Raw genomic sequence first — 18,268 nt, forward strand, 5'->3', positions numbered from 1 at the left:
CCCCTCCTCTGTTCATGCTCTGTCTCTCTCTCTCAAAAATAAATAAACACCAAAATGATAAAAAATAAATAAAATAAAATAAATTGAGTTAGTCTTAAAAAAACAAAAAAGCGTTGCATGCTTTACCGACTGAGCCAGGTATGTTTTTAATTTCACCTTTTTCTTCCCCTTGACTGTCTGTTGCAAGTCTCCTCTTACTGTGCCTTAAATATTCCAGAAAGTTCTCCCCACCACGTAACACTCTTTACCTCTGTCCACTGTTTTATTTTCTACAAATCACTTATCCCCAACTAACCTTCTATATATTTCTTACTTATAGCAATGATCGGCTGTCTTTTCCTGTTACAAGAGAAGATTCAATGGGATAAGGATTTCTTTTTGTCTGCTTTGTTCACAGCTCTATCCCTAGTGCCCAGAACAGAGCTTGGTACATAGAACATCTCAACACATATGTGTTCAGTTAGTTTTGAAAGACCAAACAAATGGGAGCCACTATCAGCGAATTAGTGGGATCTCTTAGGATTAGCGTATGTACATGATTATTCATCCATTCAAGAAATATTAGTGAAGCACATAATACATGCCAGCATTACTTTAGTTGTTGGGAATAGAGCCAGAAACAAGAGATACATGGCCCCTGCCCTCTTGGAGCTTATGCTTTTAGTGCTACAAGGGTTGCTTTGAGTAGATATTCCTAATTGTGAAAAGGTGAAAGTTTTTTTTTTAATAATACTTAAGTATTAACCTACAAACTTTTTTATGTTTTTATTTTTATTTTTGAAAGAGAAACAGAGTGTGAGTGGGGGAGGTGCAGAGAGAAGGGGAGAGAGATTCTGAAGCAGGCTCCATGCTCTGAGAGGTCAGTGCAGAGCGGGACACAGGGCCTGAACTCAAGGACTGTGAGATCATGACCTGAGCTGAAGTTGGATGCCCAACCAACTGAGCCACCCAGGCGCCCATTAAGTATGAAATTTACTTGAAGTTTTCAGTATCTTTAAACATTATATTTGAAAACCTCAAAAACTTATTTTATTTATTTATCATTGTTATTTTCAAAAAGTTTAAGGTAGCATTAGAAAATTACATTCTGACTTTTTTTTATTCAAGGAAAATCAACATATTTTAACTTTGCTTTTTAGGACTGTGAAAGAAAAGAGTCCTAGACATCTGCCTGGTGATTGGACTTTAAGTCCTAAATATTTGTTCCCATCCTCACGATCAGATCAGCATTACATTTAAAAGCACATACAATAACTTTTAGATACACTACAATGCATGGTGACTTACTGAAATGTTACTCCAGCTTCTACCTAATTTTAATTCCATCTTTCACTTCATGGTAATTTGATATAGGTCTCTTCACAAAGCAACATTATTTTAGAGTTTGCAATTTTGTTAATCTCTTTATGATTAGAATGTATATTTCAAACTTCTCATTTCATTATTCTGAGCTCTAGCTTAGATTTTAAAAATGATTACCAGATTTGATTTTAGTATATTTTCATTCTCTGATGAAGAGAGCAAGCTATTAAGGGTCCATTCAATCAGGTAAGTCAGTGTCATGTAGGTTTTTAAATGATTCTAAATTAATTCATCTTTTATTTGGAGTTTGTTCAAAATAGTCTCTGGTACTTAGTAGTTTTATTTGAAAAATCACCATTTCTCCAGTCTCCAGGGCAGAGGATTCAATAAGATCCTCCTTCATAGTTTTTTTTCTGTGAAGGCATTGCATCAGCTTGCATTGGTCACACCGAATTTGCCATATTAAATGCAAGTAACACAAGCTTAACCCATGCAAAGGAAACCGTCACAGTTCAGAGTCATCAAGTGGAAGTTTTGAAATACTCCCTTTTCTAATCACAAGAGGTTAACGAAATTGTAAACTCTAAGATAATGTTACTTTGTTGAGAGACCTGGGTCAAATTATCATGGGTAATTTTCAAATGGAATTAAAATTAGGTAGAAGGAAGTTCCAGTTGATTGCGATCTGGCCAATCTCAAAGCTATAATGATCAGCTGTTTCACATTTACTAGGTTCTATTTTGTCCTTGCATGGGTATAATTGAAATTAAGGCCTCTGTTTGGGAAACTTACGAGAGTTCAATAGCATCTTCTGCCTATTTTTTTAAACAAATGGGATGCCAGATGCACCAGAGAGTGGTGAGTAGGAAAAAAAAAATGTAAAAGTCTAACTTGTTAAAAGCAAATAATAATGATAAAAATTGACAATACAAAGTTTGAGTGAAAAATAAGAAAAGAAATTTTCCTATAATTAAATTGGAAAAGTGAAAGACTGAAAGGGAAAAATTTTATTTAGTTCTAAGATCTAGTGTGTATTTAAATTTTTATTTTATCTTATTCCTATAGAAAGAGAAAGCCAATCATTCTCTCAAGGGACATAGAAATTGTCACTTTCAAATAAAACTGACACAAAGAACAGTAACTTTTACACTAGAAGATTGTAAGGTAGAAAATAAATTTGAAAAGCTCAAGAGAAGGAAAACTGTACTCTGTGATATGTTCTTGATAAGATCCTAGACAGCCTTAATATAAGATTCCTCCAGTAACTTAAGAGGTAATGGAAGGAAATAAAAGAACCGCTTCAAAATCCTTTACTGACTAGTACTTGACTTCTTAGTAGCCCGCATCGTAATTCTGTTGTGTTCAACAAACATTCACAGAGTGCTTATTATGGGGTAGATGCTGAGAACACAAAGATAAACGTGCTCTGATTCTAGATTCAAGGAACTTATGTAGTGAGAGTCACAAGAATATACAAGGTCAAAGCTAAAATTTGTTGACCACCGAACTATCTGGCAGTCCTTTTGCCAGCGTAGTTACATATTTTATTACTTCTAATCCTTGTGGAAAAATGATAAGGTAGATATTATATGGACTAGCCATTTTATTACTGAAGAGCTTGAGGGTCCCCCAGTGAGTAGGGGAGTCAGAATTCAGTGTTAAGTCTATCTGCTGCCAAAGTCTAATTTTTTCTACCCTAGGATGCTGAAGAGAGACATATGTATTCATATATATATATAGTACATGTTTTTATATAGATGTACATAAGTGAGTGTATATTTATATATACATGTATATAAACACAAATATATATACACCCACATGTGTATAGGAGCCATACATAGACATATAAGGGCCTCTTTTGTTATCTAAATCACATGCTTTTTTATATTTATATTTTTTAAAAAGATTTTTTTTAGAGCAGTTTTAGATACAAAGCAAAATTGGGGAGAGGGTACAGAGATTTCTTTTTTTAAAAATTTTTTAACATTTATTTATTTTTGAGAGAGAGAGACACACACACACAAGAGTGTCAGCAGGGGAGGGTCAGAGAGAGAGGGAAACACAGAATCAGAAGCAGGCTCCAGACTCTGAGCTGTCAGCACAGAGCCTGATGCGGGGCTCAAACCCACAAACTGTGAGATCATGACCTGAGCTGCTTAACCAACTGAGCCACCCAGGCACCCCCCAAAATCTCTTATATACCTCCTGCTCCCACACATACATAACTTCCCCCTTATCAACATTTGGTATATTTGGTACATTTGTCACAACTGATGAACCTATGTTAACACATAACCATCCAAAGCCCATGGTTTACATTAACTAAGGTTCACTCTTCATGTTGTACATTCTATGGGTTTGGACAAATGAATAATGGCATGTATCCATCATTAATGAAGCACATAGAGTATTTTCACTGCTCTAAGATAAATCCCCTGTGCTCCAAGTATTTATTACCCCCTCCTCAACCCCTGGCAACCATTGAACTTTTTACTGTCTTCATAGTTTTGCCTTCTCCAAAACATCATATAGTTGGCATCATATAGTATGTAGTTTTTTCCAGATTGGCTTCTTTCATTTGGTAGCATGCATTTAAGTTTCCTCCATGTGTTTTCCTGGCTTTACAGTTCAGTTCCTTTTAGCATCAAATAATAATTCTTGTCTGGATGTATCACAGTTTATCCATTTACCTACTGAATGACATCTTGGCTGCTTCTAGGCTTGGACAATTATGAATAAAGCTGTAATAAACATCCATGGGCATGGTGGATGTAGGTTTTCAACTCCTTTGGGAAAATATCAAGGAGCGTGGTTGCTGAATTATTTGATGATCAAATGCACTTTTAATGTGTTACATAAGGTTTTGGTAAATACAGCCCACATTTCATTGTTTTCAATGGAAAAAATAATGCATTGCTAGAGTACATTGTATTCTTCAAATAACACTATTACATTTCAAGTACTTATAATCTCTAAGGGATTTCTTGCATGGTATAAAGCATTTTACAAAACTGCTGATCTAATTATTTAATATTTAATCAGTCATTAGTGTAAATGTTTGAATGCAGAAGGCAATAACAGTCTGCAGTATCAGATACAAATTATAATTTCCTCCTGTAATGACATGCACTATAGTGTAAAGGCACCATGAAATAATGTTAGAGTTACACCAGGAATTCAAACAAGTAGCAAAATAAAGTAAGTACATTTGAAAATAGTTATTGATTGAAGAGTTGCTGAGTGAGGCTGGTGGTGAAACGAGAGGAGAAAAATAGAAAGGTTGTCACTATTACTGTTTGCTGTAAAGGGGGAAGGTGTCCTGTGCCGGTGGGGGAGTGAGCAGGACAGAAAATGCCTGAGGTTTAGCTCTGTCCAGGTCCAAGAAACTGGTGGACAGACATTGTCTTTCTTGACGCTCGAGTCTCTAGAAGCAGATGAATGTAAACCACCATCTGAAGTCTTAGCTGAAGCAATGGGACAAAGCAACAAACTTAAAATGGACATCTATTGATGTGGACACCTGCAATAGTATTTATAGCTGCATTTTTAAACATGATGCATTTACACTTATCCTGGCCACATTCACTTGCAAGGGCATTGTATTGTATTGTATTGCATTGTATTTTAATGTTTGTTCTTTTAGAGTTTTGGCACTGAGTGTTCATAGCTCTTCTTCCTGCTTCCCCATCAACAACCAATGATGAGCATGGAATTGAATGAGTTCCTTGGGTAGAAGTAGTGTACCTGCAATGTTAACAGTTTTTCATTATCTTCACTGTCCACGAAATCTGACTTCTTTAGCATGGCCAATGATTTTAGCTTTGTACCACTTCCTCAAAACCTTTCAAATTAGTGACAAATGACCAGACCAGTTTCTTGTAACCTTTACTCCTTATGCTGATTTTCATCTCCCAGTGTGACTAACGGATTTTAGAGCATTTTCTAATATTGCGTGGGACACATTTCATGTGCCACCTCAGGGTCTCTTGTCACTTTTTCTCTCTCTTGGGATACGTCATTCTTCAGCTTAAAGCCAACCAGCCACATGTCTCAATAAGGTGTCAGGACTTGATAAACATATGATAAAACATGTTATAGAGATGGGCGATGAAATCCATAAGTCCCCTGGGAGATAAGAGACAGGAAGCAACTGGAAAAAGAAGTTTTAACTCCCTTCTTCTTTCTAGTGGACTACTCCAAGGCATAGTTTCCTGTATAGACTAAAGTTGTACTATGTCATATCATACCCCGTGGCCTAAAGGAGTCACCTGCTTACCATCTGCCTGTGCCATCTTGCAATGCAGTTTATTTCAAATGCTAGCTAGGTAACACATTATCTTGTATTCCTTCTGGTCCTTCACTATCTCGTTTCCCCTTTCTTCATGCTACCCTGGGATTACATGTTTGTTAAAAATATTAATGCTTCGTCTGTGCTGCAACTTTCTTTTCTAGGTAATCCAGGCCAATGCAGATCAAAGCAGTGTTATTTGCTTTAGTCCTCTGCATTGGATATTGCATATTGAGACAGTACATTTATTTGACATTGTTTTTCATCTTAGTGCCATTTTGATGCCTGGTATACTAGTCAGTAGTAAAAAAATGCTTCTCAGATATAATCTAGAAGAGAAAGAGTTATGGTATCACCAAATACATATTTTGGAGTTTACTTTCACAGCAAAATTTTTATGACATCATTGAAAAACCAGAATTTTAATAATTAAAAAATAGCAAATACACTCAGGTAATTACTGTTTTTGTATATTTTTCAGCTAGCATTTTGGCATCAACTATTTTGTTGGACCATGTTTATGCATCTAACTCTTTCACCACTAAATTTGAAGTAGTTGAAGGTAAGGAGTGTGAAATACTTGATAAATACTTTGAATTCCCCTCCAACAAATGGCCATACAAAAATAAATGCAAAAGTTTATATACTTTTTAGAGGCTTATGTACACGTATAGCCTACTCATGGACACGAGATGGAATTCCAGGGGTTTCATAAATCCTTTCACTTAAGAACTACATTTCAAGAGAGATTAATGGGAAGAGAGCTTTGAAGTGTGTAGATTTTGAAGGGTCTTTGATAACAGACTAAATAGGAGTAAAGGAAAAATAGGAGTAAGTGGAAAGATACTCAATTTTAATTTAAAAATTGCTTTTTCAGGGCGCCTGGGTGGCTCAGTCGGTTAAGCGTCCGGCTTCGGCTCAGGTCATAATCTCACAGTTCGTGGGTTCGAGCCCAGTGTCAGGCTCTGTGCTGACAGCTCAGAGCCTGGATCCTGCTTCAGATTCTGTGTCTCCCTCTCTCTGCCCCTCCCCCTCTCATGCTCTGTCTCTTTCTGTATCAAAAATAAATAAAACATTTAAAAATTTTTTTTAAAAATTGCTTTTTCCCCTTTGGCCTTTTTATCTATAGAATAAGGACAATAATCATACCTTCTAGATTTTTGAGATGATTAACAATGATAATGATATAGAGAGTATATATCTATATATTTACTGTACAGGGAAGCTAAAAATCCTGATGATTTTTAATTAATAAGTAACGGTTAAAATGGGATTTTAGAAGAGAAATTCATTGGCAGTGTTCACAATGGAGTGAAAGGAAAAGAAATTTTAATTGCTGAGCATGGAAGAGGGGGGAAATACTGACATACATAGATGAGTGGGCCATAAACAACACTCTCAGTATGGGTAAGAGCAAGACTTTTTTTATAGGGAAGAAATGTCATATGAGGAGGAGTTAGCATTTAAAAATATTTCTTCCTTTAAGAGGTCACTTTCACAGGAACTTACTCCCACTTAGTAATTTAGAAATGCGTGATTGCAATTATCATAAATGTTCACTTAAAATATTCAAGAAATAACTATGACTACAGTTGGTAGACTGCATGATAGATTTGGTGAAGGAATAGAAGCATCTTTTGGAGAGTTTCACACTAGATTACATAGTTACGATGATGTTCCCAAGAGTAATGTTGTATGTTTGATTTCTAATTGGGATGATTGGCTTCTTCCTGCTTCTCTCATCCTTAACCTCTTCCTTATGGCTCGTAAGGAAGCTTGGTCCCAATTGGTCTACAGATCCTAAACAACTGATGGGCCTATCTTCTCTTTGTTTCTATTATACTTAATCCAGAACTTTTATCTTTCTATTTGGATATTCCATTAGGTCCATAGAGCAACTCTCTGCCTCCAGGCCTTTCTCCGATTTAATGTATTCTCTGCAGAACAGCCTGAATATTCATTCAAAAAGGCAAATATGATCATCTCTTTCCTGTTTCAAGTTCTTCACTGACTCCTTCAAGTCCTGCAAAATAAAGTCAAGAGTCCTTAGCATGACTTATAGTCTCCCTTATCCTATGTTCTCAGGCTTATTTCCAATCATCCCCACTCACATACCCAACCAACTACACATGGCAGTTCCAGAGGCTTCCATGTCTGTTGAGAGGCCATTGCTCTTTTTCTTTGCATATAAAACTTTCACTCATTCTACTTTAAACTTAACTATAATTTTTAATACATGAACATAGATTAATCATGCAAACCATACTATAATTCTGTCCCTGCTTTTCCCCTCGTGGCAAATTGTATAATTTCCAGAGGCAACCAGATTCAATAATTAGTATTTCTGGTGCTTCTCATTGTTTCTTTATCCATTTGTCTAGCTAAGTTAGTTATCATTTTTCTGATTTTAAAAATTTAGACATTAGGGGCACTTGGGTGGCTCAATCATTTAAGTGCCTGACTTTTGGTTTCAGCTCAGGTCATGATCTCACGATTTGTGGGACTGAGACCTGCATCAGGCTCTGCATTGACACCATGGAGCCTACTTGGGATTCTCTCTCTCTTCCCCACTTCTGCTCATACTTTCTCTCTCTGTCTCTCAAAATAAATAAACTTAAAAAAATTAAAAAACAAAAATTTAGACATTATCTCAAAATACTACTGTTCAAAGTTAGAATTTAGCTCCCTTAAAGTCTCTTTCTGCAATACTGGTTTACTCTCTATATTGGGTAAAATTCTTATTTGCCTCCTCAGTTTCCCTGGTGATGTCCAGCTCCCAGACTGTGATACTGCTCCCAGGAGATAATCAGTCATTTGCCCTGGAATCTTGGGCCTTTCCTCTTAGCTGCCAGCAACACGGCTGGGCCAACTAATACAAGGATCAACATTTGTGGCTTTTGTTACCACATCTTGATTTAGATGAAGTTCCAATGTTCAGAATATAAAATTCATCTTCCCAATGGCTGCTAGAGGAACCAGATAACACAACTCAGATGAAGAAGAATTATATCTGTGGGTGAATTTTGACCAATGAGAGGCCAACATGTAACATATGACCTTTATTGCTTACCATCATTTTTCCTTTGCTTTGCTTTATTTACTCTTGTCTCTCATTCACCTGGATTTGTACCTTCCCAATAAAGCCTCAGTATTAAAAATTTTTTAACTGTCATATTTATATTTTAGAGAGACAAAGAGAGAGACAGAGAGAGACAGTGCATGAGTGCGGGAAGTGGGGGGCCAGAGAGAGACAGAGGGAGAATCTGAAGTAGGCTCCAGGCTCTGAGCTGAGCTGTCTGCACAGAGCCTGACCCAGGGGCTTGAAGTCATGAGCCGTGATATCATGACCAGAACTGAGGTTGTATGCTTAACCAACTGAGCCACCCAGGCATCCCAAGCCTCAGTATTTAAGTTATTTTGTCAGACCCCATTTCTCCAGAACACTCAAGGCTAAGATACTTTATCTCCCTCGTGTGTGTATGTTTGTGTGTTTGTGTAGACAATTTTTAGTTAATTCAATAATGAGAATTTAAATTATCATGACTCTATACATACTACACATCCCACTAAAACCAGCAAGCATGATTTTACTTTTCTCCTCCTAAAGCTTTCTATTTTTCCTGGAGTTTAAAATTACATAAATTTTTGTTGTTGATGTTCACTTAATTTTTGATGTCAATATGGAAATCTTTCCAAACATGAAATTTCCTTTAATAGGATGAAAAATGTTAGGTAACCTAACAGTTCTTTTGTCTTTGAGATTCCTACTTTAGACTTGTATTCTCTTTCTCCAATTTGAACTGGTTGACCTTTAAACTTGATATTCTACACTATTCTCCAAATTCTCTTTGTGTGTTTCTTTTTTATATTCTCTATTTCCTGGATCTAATACCTTACTGTGTTTTGGTTTACAACCTCATGTTGATGAAGCACTTCCTCCAGTAGCTTCCTGAAAAAAGTACATTGGAGGTAATTTATTGTATTGTTATTGTATTATTATTTTTTATTATTTTATTATTTTTGAGAGAGAAAGAGACAGAGAATGAGCAAGGGAGATGCAGAGAGAGAGGGAGACACAGAATCTGAAGTAAGCTATAGACACAGAGCCCCATGCAGGGCTTGAACTATTGGAGGGTTTTGAGCAGAGGAAAAACATTATCTAACATATGTCTTAATGGAATCACTTTGGCTGGTATGTTAAGAATTTAAAAGAAGGCAAAGGTAGAAGTAAGGATACCATTTTGGAGGCTGTTGCAACAAATCAAGAGAGAAATGATAGTGGCTTGTACCAGAGTGATGGCAGTGAGGATTATGAGATGTGGTTGAATTCTTTATATGTTTTGAAGGTAGAAGTGTCATGTTTTGCTGACAGACCATATCAGAGGTGTGAGATAAAAGGAAGGAAGATGACTCAGGATTTTGGCATGGGCCTAAAAAAAGAAGTTGCCAAAAACTGAAAAGGAGAAAAGTACAGGAGGAGAAGCTTGTTTTTATCTTTATTTCTGGGAAGAGGGAGGAAAATGCAATTTAGAAGTTTGAAATTGGGCACTGGAGGTATGAGATACCTGTTATATATTCAAATAAAGATGTAAATTGTGAGTTTGATGTTTAAGTCTGCATGTTGAAGTGACATATGTGGGTTAGAGGTATAGATGTAGAAGCCTTCAGAATCTAGGTGGTCCACATGACCATGAGATAGGACTAGATAGCCTAGGGAGTGGGTGTAGATTTTACACTCATTAGAGGAGAGGAAATCTAAAGATTGAGTCTGGAGTCACTGCCCATGTTTAGAGATCAGGTTGATGAGTAAGAAACAGGAAAGACTGAGAGGAAGTGTCCAAGGTGTAGGAGGAAAGCAGGTATATGTGTAGTTCCACAAGAAAAAGAAAGTTTTCCAAGAGGGTGGGAATCATCTACTCTGTCAGGTGCTACTGATCAGCAAAGTGAGATGAGGACTAAGAAGGGAAATTTTTTTTGGTGATCTTGATGAGAATAGATGTAGGGAAGTGGTAGGGTGAAAATTGGACTACAGTAGATTCAGAGCGAGAAGAGAGAAGGAATTGCAATTAGTGGGTGAAGATAAATTTCTTCAGAGCTTTGCTAAAAAGGCAAGAAAAGAAATAAGATGGTGCCTTCCATGAAGATGGTCCCAAAGGTAAAGAAGGAAGACTTTGCCCCTCCCAAAGCCAAAGCCAAAGCCAAAGCTAAAGCCAAGACTTTGAAACCAAAAAAGTGTTACTTAAAGGTATCCACAGTCACAAAAAAAGACCCACATGTCACCTACATGGCCCTTCTGATGGCCCAAGACACTGAGTCTCTGAAGGCAGCTCAAATATCCTCCAAAGAGCATCCTCAGGAGAAACAAGATTGACCTCAATGCCATTATCAAATTCTCCTTACTATTGAGTCAGCCATAAAGAAAATAGAAGACAAGACACTTGACTTCAATTTGGATGTCAAGGCCAACAAGCACTAGATCAAACTGTGTGAGAAGAAGCTTGATGACACTGATGTGGCCAAGGTCAACACCCTGATCAGATCTGATGGAGAGAAGGCATACATTTGACTGGCTCCTGACTATGATGCTTTGGATATTGCCAACAAAATTGGTATCCTCTAAACTGAGCCCAGCTGGCTAAATCTAAAGTTTCTCACCAAAGGAAAGGAAAGGGAAGAAAGGAAAGGAAAGGAAAGGAAAGGGAAGGAAAGGAAAGGAAAGGAAAGGAAAGGAAAGGAAAGGAAAGGAAAGGAAAGGAAAGGAAAGGAAAGGAAAGGAAAGGAAAGGAAAGGAAAAGGAAAGAAAAAAAAGAAAAGAAAAGAAAGAAATAAGATGGTAGCTCAAGTTTGACTCTGTATTTTGGGAACAAAGATTATTCAGATGTTAAATATCCTAGATTGATTCTCTTATTTTCTTTATTGTATTTACCACTTTCTAATTCTTTATCTTTCTGTTCTTCTTGCCAGGAGAGTCTGGTTTTGTCTTAAAACCCTCTGTTGACTTTTTTCTACTGTCAATTTAATTTCAAGAGCTGTTCTTTATTTTTGGGTTGTTCATTATTCACATGAATTGTGAGCTCTGTTCGTTTTTGTGCTTCATTTGTCAAAAGTTCTGTTGAAGATATGAAAATTAATATATATTTTTGTAAGGAATCTTGCTTTTCAATTTTGGTGTAATTAGGTTTTCTCTCTTTGCAAAAATAATTAAGGGATATTTAAGATTTATAAATATGATATAAATGATAAAAAGTATAATATAACAAAATCCTTGTGCTTAAATATGATTTTTTTGTGTCCTAGTTTTGTTTAATAAGTGTAATCTCATCCTATCTTCCTAAAGTTATTTATTAAAAATCCCCCCCCCCTTTAAAGCCTTTTTCTGCTCACCAGACTTCTGCATTTTTCTGTTTGCTTAGGTCTGTCTTGCTTATTAGAGGGCTTCCTCAAATATTTGGAGATCCTTCCCTGTCCATGTGCAGTTAAGAGTGGGGCCCTAAAAACTCATTAACAGCTCTGTGTGCCAGGGCAGCACTGGCTGGCTGCCAGCTTTCAATAGAGATAGGATCCAGTTCTTTCCTTGTAGACTTCCATTATCAGTATCTATAGTTCTCCTCCCTAAGGCCATTCTGTTTTTCCAGAGGAGGATCTTGCAGCTTTCTGCTTGGAGAGGTAACTGTAGACTTGGGAAAGGGGTTCAAGAAGCTTCTCTGGTACAGAGATTTTCACTTAATCTTCCATTTCTTATATGGCACATTGGTCTTGACCTTAGCTATGTTTGGTGTTTGAGTTAAGAGTCTCTCAGGTTCAGTTTTTTTCTGGAAGGAAGGCTCTTGTCTTCTGCCCAGAGTTCTAAAGGTATAGTTCACTGGCTGTACAGACTGGTAGAAGGGATGAGAGACATCAAAAAGCTCCAGATAGGTTTTTAACTAGTCCTTTTCTTGCTTCATTCTGAATATTGGCTCTTAGAGGCTACCTGGTGGTTCCAGGGTCTGATCCTCTTTGGTGTCTGAGGGAGCAAATCCACTCGATTCGCACTGGGATGCCTCCTCTGTAGGCAATAGGTTTCAGCCTTTTTCCCTCAGCTCAGTCACTTATCACCTCAATAGCTTCTGCCCATCACTCACTTCCTCATCAATTCTCTTTGTTCTGTTGGTTTTAAATCTGGGGGTTAAATATTTACCTTATGTAATTTTTAAAGAGGTTACTCAGAGGTAAGTACATATATTCAATGCCCCATATTGACCTGTGATGTCACTTACTACTCATTATATATTACTCATCATTCAGATGTGACCTTCTCAGAGAAGACACCCCTAGACTGAGAGAGCCAAGTTCCCCCTTGGAGCTCTGACACCACTCATGGTAAGTCTCCTATGTTATCTATTGCTTTGTCCTTTTCTAGGACTATAAGCCCTAGGAGGCAAGGACAATGATTTCTTTTTCTTTGGAGCTCCAAAGCCAGTACAGTGTTGAATGAATAGATATCTGCAGAATTTACTCCATTAGCTTTTTGCAGATATCTAGTGTGGGTTAAAAGGGTAGCATGTACAAAAGTACGAGAAGGGATAAGTAAAATTTTTATCACAGAAAAATGGTTTTTCATTGAATAGTTCTGTGAAGCTAAGCAAATTTTTTACCCTCTTTGAACCTCATTTCCTCAAAATTGTGACAGTAGTAATGGCCACTACATAGGGCTTATTGGGTTGGGGGACTAATTGCTTTAATGTATATAAAATGATTAGCCAAGAGTCTGGCTCATTATAAGGGCTCAATTTGCTATTATTATTTTAATTTAAATAATAATTTTGAGACATGTTTTTAGAGATGTTGCAGTGATTTTCTTGATTTCTCCCTTCCCATGGAATTACCATAACCAAAGAATTTTTAAAAATATTTTTTAATATTTATTTATTTTGAGGGAGAGAGAGTGCAGGGCAGGGACAGAGAGAGGGAGAAACAGAATCTCTGGCAGGCTCTGCACTGTCAGCCCAGAGCCTGACGGGGGGCTCTATCTCACGAACCATGAGATCAATACCTGAACTGAAATCAAGAGTCAGACACTCAACCTATGGAACCACCCAGGTGCCCCATTAATGAATGTTTGGTTTTTTTTTTTTATAAAATATTAAGAGCTGGGCCAGGGGAGTGGGGGGAAAAAGCCTATATTTGAAGCCCTGGGAAGAAAAGACATGCTTGGAGGTTGGGTCCGGACTCTAGAGTGAGTTACTCTTGTTCCATTCTTCCCAAAACTCTAGAGGGATGAATTCTCCCTTTCTTTCCATCTGAGGACACCAGGAGGCTTCAGTTTTCTTTCTTATGGAGAAAAGTTTGAAAAGGGCAGATATTTACTGATTTGTGTAATTCAAGCTTAGCTCATTTGAAAAATAATTAGAAGAAAAGTCAGAAAGAAAAATAATTTTTAAAAAGACCTGAGTAAGTTAAGGTGTGGAATAAAGGTTTTTAAAGAGACATGAAGCATGGGATTTTTATTTTTCTAAATGCTTCAGAGTTTAGAGTGAAGGAAAGGCAGAACTTGTGGCATTGACTAATAAGAAAATATATGTAATCCCTGGATGTTGATAATTTGTAGGATTTTTAAGCATGTTAATTTCTTTGACACTTAAGGTAAACCATGGAAGAGTAGTGGTGAAAGAGAATGGAAACTAACTTAAGTGTTGAAATTGGGTAATTTATTTATTCATTTCATTTTTTGGTGAGGGAGTAGAAACTGAAACTATTATGGTGAATAAAATATACATGAACCTAAAGACTAATGGAAAAATAGTCTTCATATAAAACTCTAAATATGTAATTGTAAATTATGGGGCACTTGAGAGATATTATCAGGGATGAGGAGGTTTGGTAATTTAGATTGAGGTATGAGAAGACAAAAGAATACTTGAGCTGAGATATAATGGTTGAATACAAGTTATCCATAGGAACACTGAGGGGAAGACAATTCCAGAACACAATAGGAAGGAAATATTTGGTGAGTTTGGCCACTACGGAGTCCTGTCAGGGTGGTGTTTGTTATCAGGAGAGGGTAGTTGAGTCTGTGGCTACCAAAGCCAGTGAGGACCGAAAATAGACACAGCCTTGAGAAGCATATTAAAGACATTCTATGTTATTCACAGGTCTATTAGGAGCCATTGAATTACCTTAGCCAAGGAATAATTTGATTCAAGTTTAGTAAAAGATTACATTGGCTACTGTGAGAAGTGTTTGGAGAAAGGCAAGAGTAGCCTGTTGAGAACAGGTGGGGAGCTAATGTAGTAGCATTGCAAACTAGGGTGCTAGTAGTGGAAATAGAGAAAAGGGGTTGTATTTGATATTCATTTTTGAGGAAATCAACTGGATTTCCTTGGTTGATTAGATGTGAGGAATGAGGGAGAGGGACATGTCATAGATGGCTTCTGGATTTCAGAGGGAAGTTGAGAGGAAGAAGAGGTTTGAGAAAAGTATCAAGAGTCAGGGAAGAAACATAGAATGGTATAATTATTAAAAGCAGTTAATAAAAACAGATGGTACTAGATTTAGGATGATTTGGCTTATGACTTTTTGACCTTATCATGGTGTGAAAGCAATACACATTTATTAGAAACTCTACTTCGAATTTTGAATTTTGATCTTTTTCCAGGGCAGTGATATGTGGTAGGATACTCTCTGGTGACACTAGGCAGCAACAAGGAGCCACAACTTCCAGTTGGCCACGCGATCTCGAGAGTGAACAACAGAAATGCTTACAACCATTCTGTACCTGTGTACCCATTCTCATTTTCAGTACAGTATTCAATAAATTACATAAGATAGTCCACACTTTATAATAAATTAGGCTTTGTGTTAGATGATTTTGCCCAACTATAGGCTCATGTAAGCGTTCTGAACATGTTTAAGGTAGATGAGGCTAAACTATGATGTTTGGTAGGTTAGGTGTATTGAATGCATTTTGACATTTGATATTTTCACCTTAGGATGGGTTGGTTTGGGATGTCTCTCCTTTGTGAATCAAGGAACATCCATAATTATTTTTTTCCTGTTAACCAATCCTACCAGATCTGGATTATGTCTTGACTTCATTAAAACTTCTCTGACCATCTGAGGCACAAATCAGTTGGCCATCTCCTCTCATCTTCTAGAGTACTCGTTACGCACCTGAAGTAACATGCTGCCCCTTGCACATGCTGGCCCTCATTCTGCTGACCATGATATGTGATGTTCTTCTTTTTACACCTAGATTTTAAACTCAGAGGCAGGGAACCCGTTCTTATACTCCTTTGAATTCTCAAAATCATTTATTAGCATTTGTACATGGTAAGGTCTCAATATAGATTTTTTGACTAGTAATTGGAAACATTGTCACTGAGAAATTTTGAAAAGAATATGTTATTGTTAGTGATTCTTCTCCCATAATTTGTTCAGAGGGAAAAAGAATAGATCATGTGTATAATCTAATTTCTGAAATACCTTTGTGAGGATTCCACATAAAGAACTAAAGAATTGGGGGCCTGGCTGTCTCAGTTGATGAGTGTTCAACTCTTTTTTTAAAAATGTTTTTATGTTTATTTATTTTTGAGACAGAGAAAGAGACAGGACTTGAGCGGGGGAGGGGCAGAGAAAGAGGGAGACACAGAATTCGAAGTAGGGTCCAGGCTGTAAACTTTCAGCAGAGAACCCAACATGGGTCTCAAACCCACCAACTGTGAGATATGACCTGACCTGAAGTCAGACACCTAACTGACTGCGTCACCCAGTGCCCCAGGTGTCCAACTCTTGATCTCTGTTCAGGTCATGATCTCACAGTTCATAAGATCGGGCCCTACATTGGGCTCTGTGCTGACAGCATCGAACTTGCTTGGGGTTGTCTTTCCCTTCTTTCCTCTTCCCCTCTTGATTAAAAAAATAAACTTAAAAAAAGAACTATAGAATTATTTATGGTGGCTATAGTTTATTGTGATATATAAGGTTAGTAAAGAGTGATTGAAGGAATTCAACGTATTTGTTTTCAAGTCTCTGTATTCATTGTTCCTGTTAGAGGTGATAGTTGCATTTGGAAAGACAAGGTGATGGTGGGGATGAGGGAAGAGGGGATGGAAGTGAGGGGAGGAAAGGAAGTGAGAGAAGACTTACTAAAATACATACAAAATGTTTGCCTGTGTAATACATGAAAAATGTTGCAACCCCAGAGGCCCAATGAGTGCTCTGAAATGATGCCCGTAGTAGTACAAATCACACCCACTACTTTCTATGCTTCATGGTTAATGGTGAATGTGGCTCTTTGATGGGCTTCTCCAACTACTTCTTCATCTCAGACTACTTGTAAAGTAGCCTTTTACAACTTCCTTTGTCCATCATCCTTTGGAGTTTTTAAGGGAAGGGGTGGACAGATGATCACTGCTGCCATTTATCTATCAGCTCCTGCTGTTATTATTAATCATAATTTGCTCTTTACTAATGTGAGCACTTACATGGAAATAAAAGATGTTAACTGAACATCTCATGTATGGTAGGATTCGGGGCACATTGCTTTTAAAACATAGATATGAAAACAAACTCCAAAATTTATGACCTCAAAGAGCATGCAGTAGCAAAGTCCAATGTATACATAGACATACAACTTTTCCCTATGGTAATAGAGATTTTTTTCTATAGAACACTTAGTTATTAGTATTTAAGGCTTTAGAAATCAGCATTAGCAGCTTTATTTCTCCATGTGTTAGCTATGTGGATCTTGGGCAAGATACCTAATATCTCTAAGTCTTATTTGCATTAGTCCCCAAGTGAAGGTAGTGACACCTTCATTCTAGGGTTGTTGTAAGAATTAAATAATACAGTAAAAGCTTCTGGTATATGTATTATACAGAGTGAGTGTTTCATAAATCATATATATTCAAATATGAAGATCTATTCCACTTGTCTAACAAGGCTTGCATATTCATTTGTAGTTCCAATCTCCTTTGCAAAGACAAAATTGATGATAATGATCTATTTCTTAGGGCTGACTCAGACCAGTTGGCCCAAGGACCCACTGTTTCTTCACAACCCTTGCAGTACCCTTCCATGGTTTAGCCTTCCACCCACTCCACCCTTCCTTCTCCCTCCTTCCTAATTGCTTCCCACATGCCCTCACAGGACTTTCCCTTTCTCCCACTCCAAATGATTATGCAAGAGGCAGGTTGCTCTTGAGAATATACACTTATAAGAGCAAAATTCAGGATAAATACTTGGTTATTTCAAAGAATGAAATGAGGCAACTTGTCTCTCACTTTATCTATAAGCCAAGAAGTTTATGGTCATGAGTATCAATATTATCTTCACTGATTTGAAGTAAACTTGATAAGTTGTTTGCTATTTCTTGGTTTCAGTTTTCTTGTTTGTAAAGCAGAGAATTGTGAAACGGGAAGGTTGGGTTGCCTCTGATGACTGGAGATGCTTTATGGCGAGCTACACTGGGAGAGTATTTGGCGAAAAGATCACAGTCAGAGAAATCAAGAGATCTGGACTCTTGATTTTAGATTGCAAATTAAAGTATGGGAAGAGAAGGAAAGAACTGACTTTTCCAAAATATTCTGACATGAATTCATCTTATATTGGAACTGTTTCTGTCTTTCTCATTGACTTTAAACATGGAAAAAAGTAAAAGAATGCTGAGAAAGGAATGGGAAGAAGAAATAACGGGGT

The 18,268-nt window shown here is 37.1% G+C and overlaps 1 long non-coding RNA gene across 2 annotated transcripts in view; it reads left to right on the forward strand.

Annotated features, from left to right (window-relative positions):
* LOC115305501 overlaps positions 1-18,268 on the forward strand; it is an 85,796-nt gene that overhangs the window by 34,442 nt on the left and 33,086 nt on the right. Inside the window, exons 3-4 of one of the 2 annotated variants that reach the window (XR_003914811.1) lie at positions 6,075-6,155; positions 12,878-12,952. This is a non-coding gene — a long non-coding RNA (uncharacterized LOC115305501). Of the gene's footprint in view, positions 1-6,074; positions 6,156-12,064; positions 12,260-12,877; positions 12,953-18,268 lie in introns of those variants that run through there. The other variant, XR_003914812.1, reaches the window with a different exon arrangement.

Source organism: Suricata suricatta, chromosome 10, assembly GCF_006229205.1.
Source record: "Suricata suricatta isolate VVHF042 chromosome 10, meerkat_22Aug2017_6uvM2_HiC, whole genome shotgun sequence".
Taxonomy (NCBI): domain Eukaryota; kingdom Metazoa; phylum Chordata; class Mammalia; order Carnivora; family Herpestidae; genus Suricata; species Suricata suricatta.